Here is a 15,805-nt window from a genome sequence, read left to right on the forward strand (position 1 = left end):
ATAGGAAGCAAAACACAAATAGAGAGTAATGATAGCAAACTATGATACTTGTTGTAGGGTAAATATTGTATACTGCTACTTGCTAGAGGGCAAATACGGTATAATATTTGCTATTGTGCAAATTTGGCATACTACTACTTGCTAAAGGGTAATTATGATATAATATTAATTGATATAGGAAGAAAAAAGGGCATATTAATACTTGCTACAGGGTAAAATGGTATAATATCATTTGCTATAGGGTAAATATGGCATACTGTAACTTGATATAAGGTAAATATGGTATACTACAATTAGTACTGCTACTTGCTAAATGGTAAATATGGGGTTTAAACCATATTCCTTTCTTACCCAAGTCCATCTACAAAAAGGTAAAAATGGCAAAATGCTATGCTATGCTAAATACAGTAAACCATTACATTCTATAAGGCAGCAGTCTGCAACTTTTGTTGAAACATGGACCAGTTTCATGCTAAACGATTTTTACATGGACCGAGGGACAGTTAACATACACGTTATTCAGTATTACCATTATATTTTATATGATTTAATGATTATTCAGTGTCAATGCATAGAACAAAACTGCAGATAAAACAACTGCAGGAAACTGGCCTTTCTTTTTTTAAAATGCCCTGCAGACCACGAAAGTCAATAAATAATAAGTAAAAAAAAATTCAATGTTCTTGACGTGTAGCCTGGTACCAAATGATCCATGGATGGGGCAAATATGGTAATGCATTACTCACTAGCGTAAATATGTGACACGTCTAAAGTCTATAGGGTAAAACAGTGCTACAGGGAGAATACGGTCATCTTTGACTTACTATGGGGCAAATATGGTAAACTCTGACTTTCTATAGGGTTATTATTAAAACATATAAACATGTATGATAGGATACGTACTCCAAGTTATTCTATAGGGCAAATATGGTAACCCTCTACTCACTACAATGAAAGCACGCTCTAGGATTTATATGTTAATAACATCAGTGTAAATAAATAAACCCCAGACATAATTTCCTAGACATTATTATTATCATCTGTTCAACATATTTCCAGGAGAATCTAAAATTTTGGAATCCTCGTATAATTCTCTTAAAAAAAAAAACTCTCGTAATAAATTTATTTATTTATTTATTTATTTTTGGCAGGTTATAGAGTGCTTATCATTTTTTTTACGACTCCGATTTGTAATAAAATAGTACCGAGACCCCCGGTGTTTGATTAATGAAAAGGTTTGTTTATGCCATTAATCATAATGTATGGATTAATCAGAGTGCACCTTTAGCTGATTAAATCACACTGCTGCTTTAGGGAGTGTTTAATCATTCGCTTTTTTGGCTCTTGTGCTGTATGAAGCCAGTGCTAAGTGATACTAAAAAAATTAATAAAAGAAAAAAGAGAAAGGAAAAAAAAATCCAACTCTTGTGAAGCTTTTTGATATTTTTTTTTTTAAATAAAAAAAATACAAAAACAATATTTATGTCTATATAATTGCTGAAAGGTGTTGACTAGATGGATAGATAGATGGATAGATGGATAGATAGATAGATAGATAGATAGATAGATAGATAGATAGATAGATAGATAGATAGATAGATAGATAGATAGATAGATAGATAGATAGATAGATAGATAGATAGATAGATAGTATTAAATTAATGATACTGTCATGCATTTAGTATGTATTATGCATGTCAGGTCTATAAGGCTGGCAAAATGACAGAACAGCTGCCTTTAAAAGACTGTGAAAGTGTCTCACCATGGTGGATGGATGTGGGTTAATCTAAGCTCTGGGGCTTGCAGTCTCCAGGTGTTTACGGGTGTGACATGGCCAATGTCTGCTTGCCATTTGTTATGAATCAATTTCAGCAGAACCTTCTCATTCCACACAGTGCCAAACGGTCAAGTCTAGACTGCCTTGAGCAGCCGGTACCAGAGGTACTCCAGACCCTAATGGTCATAAACACATCAGCAATGTACAAAATACCTCTTCAAATAGCCGCTTACACTCAGAGTGAATGTAGAAATGTAGTGTAACTTGTACCCAGAGGTGGAAAGTAACAAACTACATTTACTGTAATTGAGTGTTTTTTTTTGTTTTGTTTTATTTACCACTTATTTTTTAAGTAGATTTTTAAATCTGTAATTTGACTTTTACTTAGCTGTGTTTGGTTCGAAGTATTGTACTTAACACCAATTTAAATCATATGCCTTACTGAGTAAAAAAAAAAAGGAAAAAGAAAAATAATGCAAAAAATTGTGCTCCGGAAACTACCGTACTGATTGATTGCCAGGCGGAGAACAAACACGCAAAACTCAAGAAAGAAAGATGAAGACGGACAAGACAGACGCAGCTGACAGCGAAACGCCGTTGAATCCAAAGTCGTTAAACGCATGCGATCACTGTCTGAATTCCAAATCTGCATTTGCGGTAGTATAACCTTTTAAGTCCCTGGTGGTGTAGTGGTTAGGATGCGGCGCTCTCACCGCTGTGGCCCGGGTTCGATCCCCGGTCAGGGAACCAACCGCAGCCACTTTTAATGCCGGTCCCAAGATAAATGGGGAGGGTTGCGTTAGGAAGGGCATCCAGCGTAAAAACATGTGCCAAATCCAACATGCAGATGATCTGAGTGTGTGGACATTTGTGTGAGATTCAAGGCTTACCAGGGTGTTTGTAAAGTCAGGTACTGATGTAGGTGAGGTGAGTAGGCCTGGGTGTCGTTCCAGTTCATCTCATACTGTAGGTGTTCAAAAGGGTTGAGTTCAGAACTCTATAGCTCTATATAGGAAATCTTTCACTCCAACCCATGTATCTTCATGGAGCTGGATTTGTGCATTGTCATGCTGGAACAAGTTTGGATATCCTCATTGAATGAAAGCGAACAGAAAATATCATGCGAGCGCATCCATTAACAGTTACATTTACATTCACAGCATTTAGCAAACGCTCTTATCCAGAGTGAGGTATAAAACGTGCTTCGATCAATGAATAAATCAACACTGGTTCACTAGATTGCAAATCTAGGATCCCACCAGCCGAATCTCCGTTGAGAGGAAATGTAGTGCACAAACAAAGACATAACACCAACAGGGAAAGTAAACGCAAACTCAATTGTTTCAGGAAGCCATATGTAGCATCCAAAGACATCCTATAGATTTGTGTTAACTGTTTGGGGAAGAACAACAAATGAAAGTCTCAGTACTTGTCCATATAGTATATGATAAATCACTAATCAATATAAGATAAAATACAAACTGCTACCTCAACCTTCACACACACACACAGACACACAAAATATTCACTATATGGTAAAAGTGATAAACCACCTACGATGATTTATAGTGTGTAGAAACCAGATTTTAGGTGAAACGCTTGCCTTTTTGTGTGTGCTTGGGAGGATTTTATTGGTCAATGACAGTTAAAAAACTAAAGAAAAAGTCTTGCTTTTATGAGACACCGCTGACCCATAAATCTGGAGTCGACGAAGTCCGACAGAATGATGGTTGTTTTTATAAGAATGCTGCATTTAGTTAGAAAGCCAGTCGATTCTATGGCCTGGGCATGTTGTGGAAAGTACCAAGCTGTGCATCATCTTACTTCATCATCTAACAGGGCATGGAATTGTGCAAGTATGCAAATGATTCATTATTTCGTTTAATGTGCGTACAGTCTTCTAACAGATCCATGATTCATTTCTATGATATTCTATGATCTCCTGATGAAGCACAGATGGACGAAGTGAGCTGGATGAGCTGCAGAGGTTATGCGCGGTCAGTCCGGCGCAAGGCTGAACGTCACTCCTGCGAATGAGCTTCTCAACTCGTCTGTAAGGTGGGTTATGATATATATCGAGGCTCAGGAGTTATCAAGGTGGGGCGGGTCTTTTTCATTGATTCTCCGGCTGCTGAATTAAGTGCGCCATAAATCTCGGTGCCGCAGCGCTGCAGAGTCAACATGCGGCGAGAGAGCGAGAAAAGCCTCTCGTGCCTGGCTAGAACTCGGGCCGGGTCTGTCTTTTCCTGTGGATAATGCGTATTCAGTCTGTAATTAAGAGCGCGATTGGGCCAGGGGGCGCCCAGGAGGCTTGGGAGGAAATGTGTCTTTGATATTATCAAGTTGAGAGCAGAGACATTGAAAAGGATTTTTCTCCCATCCTCTGAAATAAAATATGGGTGCTAATTAGGACTGCTCTAATGGAACCTTTTTCACCTCCATAGCCTTGAGATAAAATAAAGACTATTCAGGCCCCCAATATACAATATATATATATATATATATATATATATATATATATATATATATATATATATATATATATATATATATACATATATAATGCTCAAACATACCCTAGGCAAAGGAATATACATATAAGCAAGTGCCAAGAGAGCGGATGCAGATCCATATGCAAAGAATTATCGTCAATATTTATAGCACAAGTCAAGACACGGGGTGAATGCTGGGAAATCAATGATCATAAACTAAAGAGCAGCCTGGGATCAAAACCAGAACACTGTAGATGCTATAAACAGGGAGTGAAACACGGAGCTGAAGTACAAGGGGGGGGAAAAAACCCTTTAAAATTGCTAATAAAATTTAATAAAAAAATATGCATGCAAACAGTACAAAATTCCATTTAGAAATGTGTTTACAAATTAAATCAGCACTTTGATTGAAAAAAAATAAAAATTGTTCAAACTTAAATACTATAGTTATAAAAAACAATGACCATATATGGAATGTGGGAATTTATTGTAAGAGTTGCCAAATTTAAAAAATAAAAAGGTGCCAAATTATTGTTTTTATTTTGGTAATTGTTCCAAGATACACAGTTTTGTACTGAAAACTAATTTTTCAAATCAATTTAAAGTGTGAACGCCGCTTGGATTGTTGATGAAGTCTGGCCAAAAACAACACGTCAAGAAAATATATATTTTTAAATACTTTTTAACCAATGAAATGTCCTTCTTGCCTCTTTAGTATGCTAAAGAAACAATCCAAACTAAACCTGGCGTCTCCGTTGTGTAATCTAGTCCTAGACCAACATTGTATACTAACAGAAAAGATTTATGATTACCCATAATCGTAGGTTCACGCTATTTAACCCGCTCAGCAAAATCAACCGATCAATAAATCAATCCAATTTTGAGCTGATGTTAAACAAATCGTTACAACGCGGTCTAAATAGTAACCTATTGTAGAATATGCGTTACTCACGTCGCAGATGATCGGTGAATACGCACCGATCAAACAACTGACAATAAAGCTGAATCAGCAAATGCCAGGTTTAGTGATTTAATGTCCTTTTACATAATGTAGATAAAGACTATTCAGGTTTTTCAAAACCAGATCAAAACGGAGCGTGCGCTCGACCCTGATTGGTGGCTTTCTTCGTGTTTGACCAGTTACGTTTTTATCATCTCATGAATAAAAAGGCAGTGATTTTACAAAATGTAGTTGAGTAAAAAGTAAAATATTTGACTTTGAAATGTAGTGAAGTTAAAGTCTCCCTGAACGGAAATGCTTCAGTTCAGTACTAAAGTACAGCAACGAATTACATTTACTTCCTTCCTATCCACCACTGCCTATGCAACATTAGGCCGGTAGTTTTAATGATAATTATTGGTTATCAAATATAATATTTTATATACTGTATATAATAGTATTATCTGGTTGTCTGAAAAAGCAGTAGCTTTGAAACTAATTGATTTTGTACGTTCTGTTGGTGTCAAACGCGCTCCTGATGGTGGACCAGTTCATGGACTCGAAACAGTATTGCATCATTTGCGGGTCACACAGAGGGACTAAGAGTTTTGCTATCAGGCATAACAGTCGTGTCCCAGCAGGGATCTGGATACAAAATGAAGAGCCCACTGATTACCAGTGCAAAGAAAAGCACACACCCTTGAGCTATCTGTTGCTCGTAAATCCGTTTCAAATTCCATGGAAAGAGCAGTCGTTGTTGCTTCCGACGCTGCTCTCACCGCTAGCGTTCTTTTAAAAATAAAAAGAACGAATTGTGGCCCATCAAGCACCAAGTCATGCGTCATGCACTGCTGATAATCGTCACATTTAGCTCCACTTATTTCCCAGCACCCGCTCAGGGTCCGACTTTTGATGCGAAGACCCCGAGTGCTTGCTTTATTTCCAGCTCGGCTCTATCTGTCCTGCTCAGCATCCGCTGTGGTGCCGGCAGTTAATCTGCCCCTCTGAATCAATAGACCATAAAGAGCAACGTAAATGAGCTCCGTTTCCCCGAACGTGAGCTGGAAAAACATCCTCCCAGATGAAGAGGACGATGTAAACCACAGCAGCGGTTAAAAATATATTGACGTGTGTGTGTGTGTGTGCAAGGGAGTGGTAATAAGTGCCGTGGTTTCTGGGCTTGTCTTCTTGATGGATACAATCATCTTTGTGGCGTATCCAGGCCAAAGGTTTGGAATATTACGAAAAATGCAGGCTGCAAATGCATGACTAGCTGACATGAGAATATAAAGATCTATAGCTAGCTAGCTAGCTGTTTCTTGCTAGCTCTTGTTGTTGCTTGTGTTTGCTAAGTTTTGCTGTGTGAATTAAGAAAATTAAGACCAAAATAAGACAGAGAATGTGAAGAAAAATTTGAATCATTTTAGATAAATAAATAAATAAATAAATAAATAAATAAATAAATAAATAAACAAAATTCTCAGACAGACGTTATACTTGTCCTTGAAATAAATAGCTGAAACATTATGAAAAATATTTTTAGCAAAACTTTCAGTTTGTGTGCATGTTTGCGTGCGTTGTGTGTGTGTGTGTGTGTGTGTGTGTGTGTGTGTGTGTGTGTGTGTGTGTGTGTGTGTGTGTGTGTGTGTGTGTGAGATCAAACAGTTTTAAAAGAAACTTGAACTAGGAAGCTAGCTTTAAAAATTTACATTTTACTCCTCGCCATTTCTTTTTTAATAATAAAGTTAATTGAATTTTTATTTATTTATTTTTTTTTAATAGAAACTATATATATATATATATATATATATATATATATATATATATATATATATATATATATATATATATATATATATATATATATATATAATTTTGTATCCTTAAGGTTTATTCCAGCCTTGTGCAAGTCTTGTCCCTGACGTCCTTTGACAGCTCTTTTCTCCTTCCCATGGTGGTGGTGGTTTGAATGGAAGAGGTTGATTCTGTGACGGGTGTCTTTTATACAAAAAACAAGTTGATATTAGGAGCACTTTCCTTAATGGACAGGACTAATCTGGGTGTGTGGGAGTCAGAATTCTTGCTATTTTGATACAAAATCTATTTCTTATTCTCATTTGATTAAATACAATAAATTTTTTTTAAGTTTTTAATGTTTTTATATGGATTTTTTTTTTAATATTCTGTCGTTTTTTGTGTTAAAGTAAATTGTAGACTGTTAATTTCTTTGTAAGATAAAAAGAATTTATTTATTGTCAACTTTTTTTTTTCTTATAGTTTTCATCTCTTTTTTTTTTTTAGCCATCCCTATCCTTCCTTTTTTGATTTTGCAAACCTGATTTTACATCTACCCCCCCCCCCCCAGCCCCATCATCTTCATATTAATGTTTTTAATTCCGTTGAGATCCGAGTCATCTTGAAAATGTTCAAGGCCTGTATGCATTTAATAATTCAATGTGCGTGTCTCATTACTGATGTATTTCTTTAATCGCACACACACACACAAAAAAAAAATCTTGTTCAGTTTGCTATGATTTTTGTTTTTTTTGGAAATAATTGACAGCTCAAACAGCACTGAATCACCCTGAAACATATTCATCTCAATTGTTTGACTTTACCCAGGCATTTGTGTTTATTTTCAGCCTAGCATATGTCTCTATTTATTTATATATTTATTCCCATTTTCCATTTCCATCTGCCTGCATGGCCTAATTTCCTTCTCTTGGTTCAATACCTACCCCCCCTCCGGAAAAAAAAATCTGTTTACAGGTACTCTGCATTTCTTAGCCAGAATATTGACCAATCTCCTGTGTATAATTAAAAGATATTAATCAGATGGTCGAACGATAAGTACGTGGTAAATGAAAACGAATCGTCTTATGGATAAGCTATTTACAAGACACACGATTCGTTCCGGTTATTCAGACGTGTGTGCTGAAACGGCGGCTTGTGTGTTTGTGTGTGTGTAGGTGTGCGTGTGTGTGTGTGAAAGAGAGGAAAACGAGTTCATTCCTGTTTATGCACTGTAAGTGGCCCTCAATAAAAATGTTATTTCGCTCCTGCCAATTTTCCCGGCGAGCATCGTTTGCTTTCCATGCCGTGTGGCTTCACAATAGCTGGAAAAAAAAAACACGAAGAGCTTTTGGAGAGCACTTCACCCAGGGCCGCTGCATTTGCATAAGGCATCACAGCAAAAACTGGAGTAACGTTATACTAAGGAGCTCGGGAGGAAGAGGTCGCCGCGATCCGTGCTACCTTTCACAGTTCGTCTCCCCCTGCCATGCAAACCAAATTTAAACGGAATTAAAAACAATTTTGGGTTGCTGAATAAAACTTAACCAAGGGTGGAGGAGAATTCTTAAATCTGATTGGTCGGGAGGTGTTGCTCCAGCACAGTGGTTTGGTTCGGAACTATAGGCTTGTCCTAATATGTTATGGTAACAGTTTACAGTATGGTAACAGTTTACACCCAGAATTGGACTGCCATTGATGTGGTGAGTTTTTTTTATGAACTATTATTTATCATTTATGGAAGGAGTCTCCAGTGTTAGAGAACTTCACCTCAGTCAGAAGTGTTGTTTGGTCACCAATGTCTAAATCAAATCAGTGCACCAATCCTAATATAATTTTGTTCCCATAGTAACAAGTGACACCAGGACGTTGTTGGACTTTAACCTTGTACTGTCTAGATGCAAAATGCTGTCATTTATATACATTTTTTACATAAATAATTATTTAATTATTCCCAATAAATTGTTCCCATTTCTTTCGCTAACGTTGCCTCCAGTCGCATACATTTGTAAGAGTTTGTATCTAATAATATTTCAACCATCATATAACGTGTCTCCAAGTTCAAAGAAATCTGCCTTGAGGTATTACCAGTGTGGGCACCTGTAGCTTCAAATACATGACAATGAGACTGTGGCTTTAACCAATCAGATTTTGAGGTGCCAACACCGGGGCCATCTAGCAGGGGTCCAATAACGTCTGCATTTTTACGTACTTCGATTGGATGGTCAGAGAGCGCACTAGTCAGAGTTCACAAACCGCATCTGGAGCAAACTGCACAAGCTGAAATATTAGAATTAATAGCTGCAAAGGAAAAGAAATTGATTTGGTTGTAGATGCACTTACATAGACAGACTTTTCAAGAAAAGCTGGACATTGTGAGGAAAAGGTCGGCCAATTCAAAAGTTTTCTTTTCTGTACTATTTGCCCAAACATACACAATTTGCCAATTTCAAATCCCCAGCAAAAGTGTAATGCACGGAAAAAATGCACAGAAAACTTCATTTTATTAAGTTCATATTAATGCTTCTGTAAGAGATGATGCATGTAGGCAGTGCAGTTGTGGCTGCAGTAAAAGGAGACTTGTTGAATTGTGTTTATCGGGTTTCTTGCTTCAGGCATTTATTATTGCTGTATGAGATTCCTGTCTGTGATGTAGCGCTCTGTTCTACTGCGTTTCTCTATAATATTGATGGTTTCTTTAACCGTGGTGTCGTAATGATGATATTTAGAGGTGATTTAAATTAAGTAGGACACCACTGAAGGCCTCGGCATAATATACACGACCCGCCATTGATCCTGTTCCCATAGTAACAATGTACACAAAGACTGGTGCAGTTTTTTATACAGAGATTCATTTTTATATTTAGCCTTTATGGAAGGAGTCTCTAGTGTTAGAGCACTTTGTACGAAGTCGGTTGTGTATAATTGTTTATACCAGACACAAACTTGTTTCACAGACATTCCATGACATTATGTTAGTGAATGTCTCTGCAAATAAATAAAAAATAAATAAATAAGAAAATACCACCATGTTTATAAATAATAAGTCTATAATACAAGTTATTTTCCCACAACTGCACACCCACACGTCTCTCTCTCTCTCTCTCTCTCTCTCTCTCTTTTTTTCTCACGTATTGAAACATCTGAATCGCTATTTAATCTTGTGCCCTTTAATCTATTGCACTTTCATTGGTCGCTTTCATTCCCTTTGTGGATTGTGCATCGTCATGTTAATTAATTCAAACACACCGACTAATTTATCTCGCTAGTCCTTTCCTCTCTCTGTGGAGAAGTGCTCAGTGTCATTGTAGGGATTACTATACGTATGCTGAACCGCGTCCTCAAACCCAGATTAAGCCTGATCCTTATGGGGAAAAAAGAACTGATTTTATTAAATAAAAACAAACAAAAAAAGAAAATAAAAAATAAACACATCTGGAATTATTAACGAAAATGCCTAAACATTATAGCCGAATAAATCTATTTTTTAAATAATATTTTCAATAGTGAAATATACCGCAATAACTGCTTCCTCAAACCCGTGTCTGATCCCTATGGGGTAAAAAAATCAGTGATTTTATAAAATAAAATAAAAAAACAATAATAACAAAAAAATAATAAAAACACATCTGGAATTATTAATGGAAATGCCTAATCATAACCGAATAAAACTATCTTTAATAATATTTTTAATAGTTTTAACTCACATCCATTGAAAGAATTGCAGCATCGCCGTATGTTAAACGTATGTCATGTCGAACGTCTCTGTGGCAGATTTTTCTGTAGGATTTCACATTGTCCATGATGAAGTGAAGAAAAAGAAACAGATGAGGAACATTCAGATTTAAACAAAGGTACCATATGAAAGGAAATGAACGAAGTCCTAGACGATTTTTATACGTAAAATAGCACCAAGTAAATTATACGTGGTGCTATTTTTTTGTAGCGGGACTTTTATTGCCTGTGGAGAATAAAGTCAAAGTTTTTTTATTTCACCGAACTGGTATAAATCTGTGTGAGGAACATCACCAGCTGTTCTGGGCAAAAGCGAATGCACAGTAGGTGAGTGAGAACACTTTAAACAGTGCCTAATATCATTCAGTGGCAGATGAAATCATGCTAATGAATGAGCTTTTCATGTTCAATTTGGTAACGTAATATAAAACGTTCAAAGTAGTCGATTCGGTGCCTCCGACCGAACCACCTGCAACTGGCCTCTTCCTCTACCGGCGACGTTCACGCACTTCAGAAGCATCCCGTTGCACGTGCATATCGACGCCATCAAAAAGCTCCATTTATTGTACTTAGCCAATTAAATTGAGTTGTGATTCATGTCCTTGAGCAAAAAAAAAGGAATTCATCAGCTGGGATGAATTTTTCACGGTAGACTTCCATTCAAAGAGGCGTTTCTGCCCGCGAGTCTGGATACGACCGACTTCCTTTATGCTGATGATTAAAACCAATGATGTGCTCCCGACCATCTCATTCTCTTTAATGGATAATAATAGTTTCGTGTGAATCGCCTCATATTTCTTCCTCCTGGCTATTTTCATTCTTATTCTTTGTTCCTGTATATGTATAATTTCAATTTGAATATTTTTTTCACTATTTACCGTTCCTCCTATGCAGTAATGCTACATCAGGGCCTGCTGGAAATGTTCTCGTGTCATCTGTATGCTGAAACTCTGTCATGGCATTTTAATAGAAAGACATGCTCGTGCAGTCTGACATTATGACTGCGCTGACATTTTGGATATTAATGTTGTGCGCGCTGTTTTGCATCATAATATCACACGTGGAAATGTTGCGTTTTGATCCGTGAGCCTGCCGAAAGACATGCCGTCTGTTTGCGAGTAAACCGAAGCGAACTCCAGGAAGGCTTTAAGAAATGCGGTGTGGCCAAATGTGACTCGGCTTTGGGTTGATTTTTATTTTTTATTCTTTTATCATTTCTGCATGTTTGTTTGTGACATTTGAACTCCTGCTGACCTGCAACCTACATTTATTAATGTGAGGGATGGATAGATAGAGATGAAAGGTAGAGAAATAGATAATAGTAGAAAAGGTGTAAATAAATGTAGATAGAGGTATAAAAAGAGGTATGGATAAAAAGATAAAGAGAGAAATAGGTAGAGAGAGGTATAAAGAGATGGATGGATGGATGGATGGATGGATGGATGGATGGATTAATTAGTAGAAAGAGATATAGAAAAGGGCAGGGATGGATGGATGGATGGATGGATGGATGGATGGATGGATGGATGGATGGATGGGTTTACAAAGGGATAATGGGTGGTGAAAGAAAGAGAGAGAGTGATGGATGGATGGATGGATGGATGGATGGATGGATGGATGGATGGATGGAAAGGTAGAATGAAAGATAGAGAGGTAGAGATAAATAGATAAACACAGAGGGAGGGATGGATGGATGGATAAGTAGAAAGAGTGATGGATAGGTAGAGAGGTATCAACAGACAGACAGACAGACAGACAGACAGACAGACAGACAGACAGACAGACAGACAGACAGATAGACCCCTCTTCCTCTGGCTCAACAACAACATTTCAAAATAAATATTTCTACTTTTCCCCTCAATCCCATCTAAAAATAATTTACAGTAAATCTGGATCGATTTTTTTCCTAATCCCCTGGTTGCCTCTAGGAAGAAAATCCCTACCACCAAAACTGCACCCCCTGCAGAAATAAACAATATGTGAAAGGTATTCTGTACGATACTAAAATTGATCCGATGCTTTGAGCAGCCGTTCTCTAATCCATTCCACATTGATGGGGATGAACTCCCGGGTTAATTGATGAATCAAATCAAGCGGGGCCCCATTCGGAGACCTTCACGCCAGAGCTATTAGCTGTCCATCATGGCGGAGAACATCGCAGCCAGACAGCGCATGGGCATGCCGAAGCCTGGCGGGACCATTAGACCCTAGATTGCAGTGATCAGTAAGTGATGAGGAATTGGAAAGGGGGGTTTGGAATGGGCTGCAGGGAACCACTGGCTTCATTACGCCTGTTCATCTTGTGCTTCGTGCCCATGTCAGCTCTTCCCCCTGAAGTCCACTTGGCTCCAGCCCCCCTAATCACTTCGGCAGTACGGAACGGGCCGTTCCACTTCTCACCGCGGGCAAATCTGGCGAGCTCTAAGCTTGTACTTTTTTTCTGAAAGCAAATGCTCTGAAAACTGGCTGTGATCTGTTTGAAACGTTTTGAGAATAGCCTTATTTCTGGTTAGGGAATGTCTGAACTGCTGTCATTAGATTGTTCCTTATGGTGGCCTTTTTCATTTCTACAAATACAGAGCCATTCAAAAAAATAAATCACTGCCATTAACCATAAAATTTTGTAGAACTAAAATCTCCCAGGATTATACACTTACATTTATGGCTTTTTTTTTCCAAACACCTGACTTACAATAATGTTATTTATAAAAATTTTAAATTGAGGGTTAAGGGCAAGGGCCCAGCAGTGGCCGCTTGGTGGTCCTGATATTCGAACTCCCAACCTTCCAATCACAAGTCCAGTGTTGAGTGGACGGACGGACGGACGGACAGAGATATGAATAGGTATGGGTTATATATATTTTATTGCTATATTATCCTTATTAATTCCAATTCATTTGACTCTGCAATATGTAAAGAAGTCCAATGGGCGTTATGACTTCTGCAATAGACAAATAGTTTTATTTGGCTCATGTCCACGCTGAACACAGCTAAGTTGTAAATTTGTCTAAGTTGTAGGTTATAATTAACTGTAAGCCTGTATCCCTGGGAGATCAAGCCAAAGTCGTTTAAGTCTGTTGTGGAGGATTAGTCGCTCGATAGCTGTCTGTCAGCCACCAGCTCTTGCTCTGGATTTAAACTGTTCAATATCCAGTCACATTCTTTTTTCTTTTTTTTAGATTTGTTTTTAAGAGTTTATGTGTCAAAGTGTCAGTCACTCTCCCACAAGTGGCACGATTTTTAAAACAATCCAGAGTGCATTCCTGCTTCAATCTTCAAGTTTCCAGGTTCTCCATGACCAATATAAAGTGATTACTGAAGATCATAGCTTCATTTGATCCTGAGCTTGAGTAGAGGTTTGTTCAGGTTTTCTCATGGATCTCTAGTTTCCTTATTCCTCCTAAATACAAGCTACCAGGTTGATTGTTTTCCTGTGATTGGTTCCAGATCCACCACTAAGCAGACCAAGACAATTGAATAAGTGGATGGATGGATGGATGGATGGATGGATGGATGGATGGATGGATGGAAATCTCTGGTAATGCAAATGATTTGAAGCAGTAGTCCCAATTATTTCTTTCTGCAGATTTTGGACTCGGTAGCTATTAGCTGAGAGCGAACTTAAAAATGAAATGTTCTGGTGAGTGATGAGAAGCTTCTCACCCATAATCCCTCCATGTTGATTTCCCAGTAGATTTGGGATTACTAGTTTCTCTGCGAGCAAATCCCCGTCTGATGCCGCTCTGCTACATCTGGACTAAAGGCTTTGTATTCTTAAGGCTTTCCAATCCGCCAGGTTGCTTGGCTTCTGGGGGTATCAAATAAAATGTTTCTATTGATCTGTATTAAGTTCCAAAGACGTTTAAATTAATTTAATCCAAATGAAAAATAAATGACATATAGAGGGAGGAAAAAGGTTAAACTTTTACATCCAGCAAATAATTCGATATGTAAAGTCGTAAATGTAGAAGCTGAGTGCAAAAGTTTGCACCACTTCTTGTTTTTGCACGGAGAAAAACTAAAATCTACATGACACTATATTAGGGACGGTAAGATTCACCGATTCGCATCGGCATAAAAGTTAACGATGTGATGCATTGTTAAAAAGTGTGTATCAGATACAAAATCGTGATGCATCGTTTTAACATATTTATGTATACATATATAATTATTATTAGTAGATAATTTATACCTTGATGATTTTGAAATTGACCAATAAATTGTGACCAATATTTTATATGTAGATCGATTTCTTCTGAATAAACTGTTTCTACACTCTTGTCTGTTTGCAGTGTCTTTTGTCTTGTGCTGTTAGGTTGAACACGATGCTCTGTGTTGTGTGATGTAGCTCTGTGTTGTGTGAGGTAGCTCTGTGTTGTGTGATGTAGCTCTGTGTTGTGTGAGGTAGCTCTGTGTTGTGTAAGGTAGCTCTGTGTTGTGTGAGGTAGCTCTGTGTTGTGTGAGGTAGCTCTGTGTTGTGTGATGTAGCTTTGTGTTGTGTGAGGTAGCTCTGTGTTGTGTGAGGTAGCTCTGTGTTGTGTGATGTAGCTCTGTGTTGTGTGAGGTAGCTCTGTGTTGTGTGAGGTAGCTTTGTGTTGTGTGAGGTAGCTCTGTGTTGTGTGATGTAGCTCTGTGTTGTGTGAGGTAGCTCTGTGTTGTGTGAGGTAGCTCTGTGTTGTGTGAGGTAGCTCTGTGTTGTGTGAGGTAGCTCTGTGTTGTGTGATGTAGCTCTGTGTTGTGTGAGGTAGCTCTGTGTTGTGTGAGGTAGCTCTGTGTTGTGTGATGTAGCTCTGTGTTGTGTGAGGTAGCTCTGTGTTGTGTGAGGTAGCTCTGTGTTGTGTGATGTAGCTCTGTGTTGTGTGAGGTAGCTCTGTGTTGTGTGAGGTAGCTCTGTGTTGTGTGAGGTAGCTCTGTGTTGTTTTTATGTAGCACCAGGGTTCTTGAAAAATGTAATTTCACTGTGTACTATATATAGTTGAAATGACAATAAAAGCTTCTCGACTTGACTTCTGCATCATAATAGGGTTAAATTGTATCGCATCATATCGGTAGTTGCTTCAGATGCATCTT

The 15,805-nt window shown here is 37.8% G+C and overlaps 1 long non-coding RNA gene across 3 annotated transcripts in view; it reads left to right on the forward strand.

Moving 5' to 3' along the window:
* Positions 1–297: 297 nt before the first annotated feature.
* The window catches only part of LOC310731476, a 51,922-nt gene continuing 36,414 nt past the window's right edge, over positions 298–15,805 (forward strand). Inside the window, exons 1-2 of one of the 3 annotated variants that reach the window (XR_014535204.1) lie at positions 298–371; positions 3,674–3,835. This is a non-coding gene — a long non-coding RNA (uncharacterized lncRNA). The remainder of the gene's footprint in view (positions 372–3,673; positions 3,836–15,805) is intronic. The other 2 variants (XR_014535205.1, XR_014535206.1) reach the window with 2 other exon arrangements.

The sequence above is a fragment of the Silurus aristotelis genome, assembly GCF_946808225.1.
Source record: "Silurus aristotelis genome assembly, chromosome: 9".
Taxonomy (NCBI): domain Eukaryota; kingdom Metazoa; phylum Chordata; class Actinopteri; order Siluriformes; family Siluridae; genus Silurus; species Silurus aristotelis.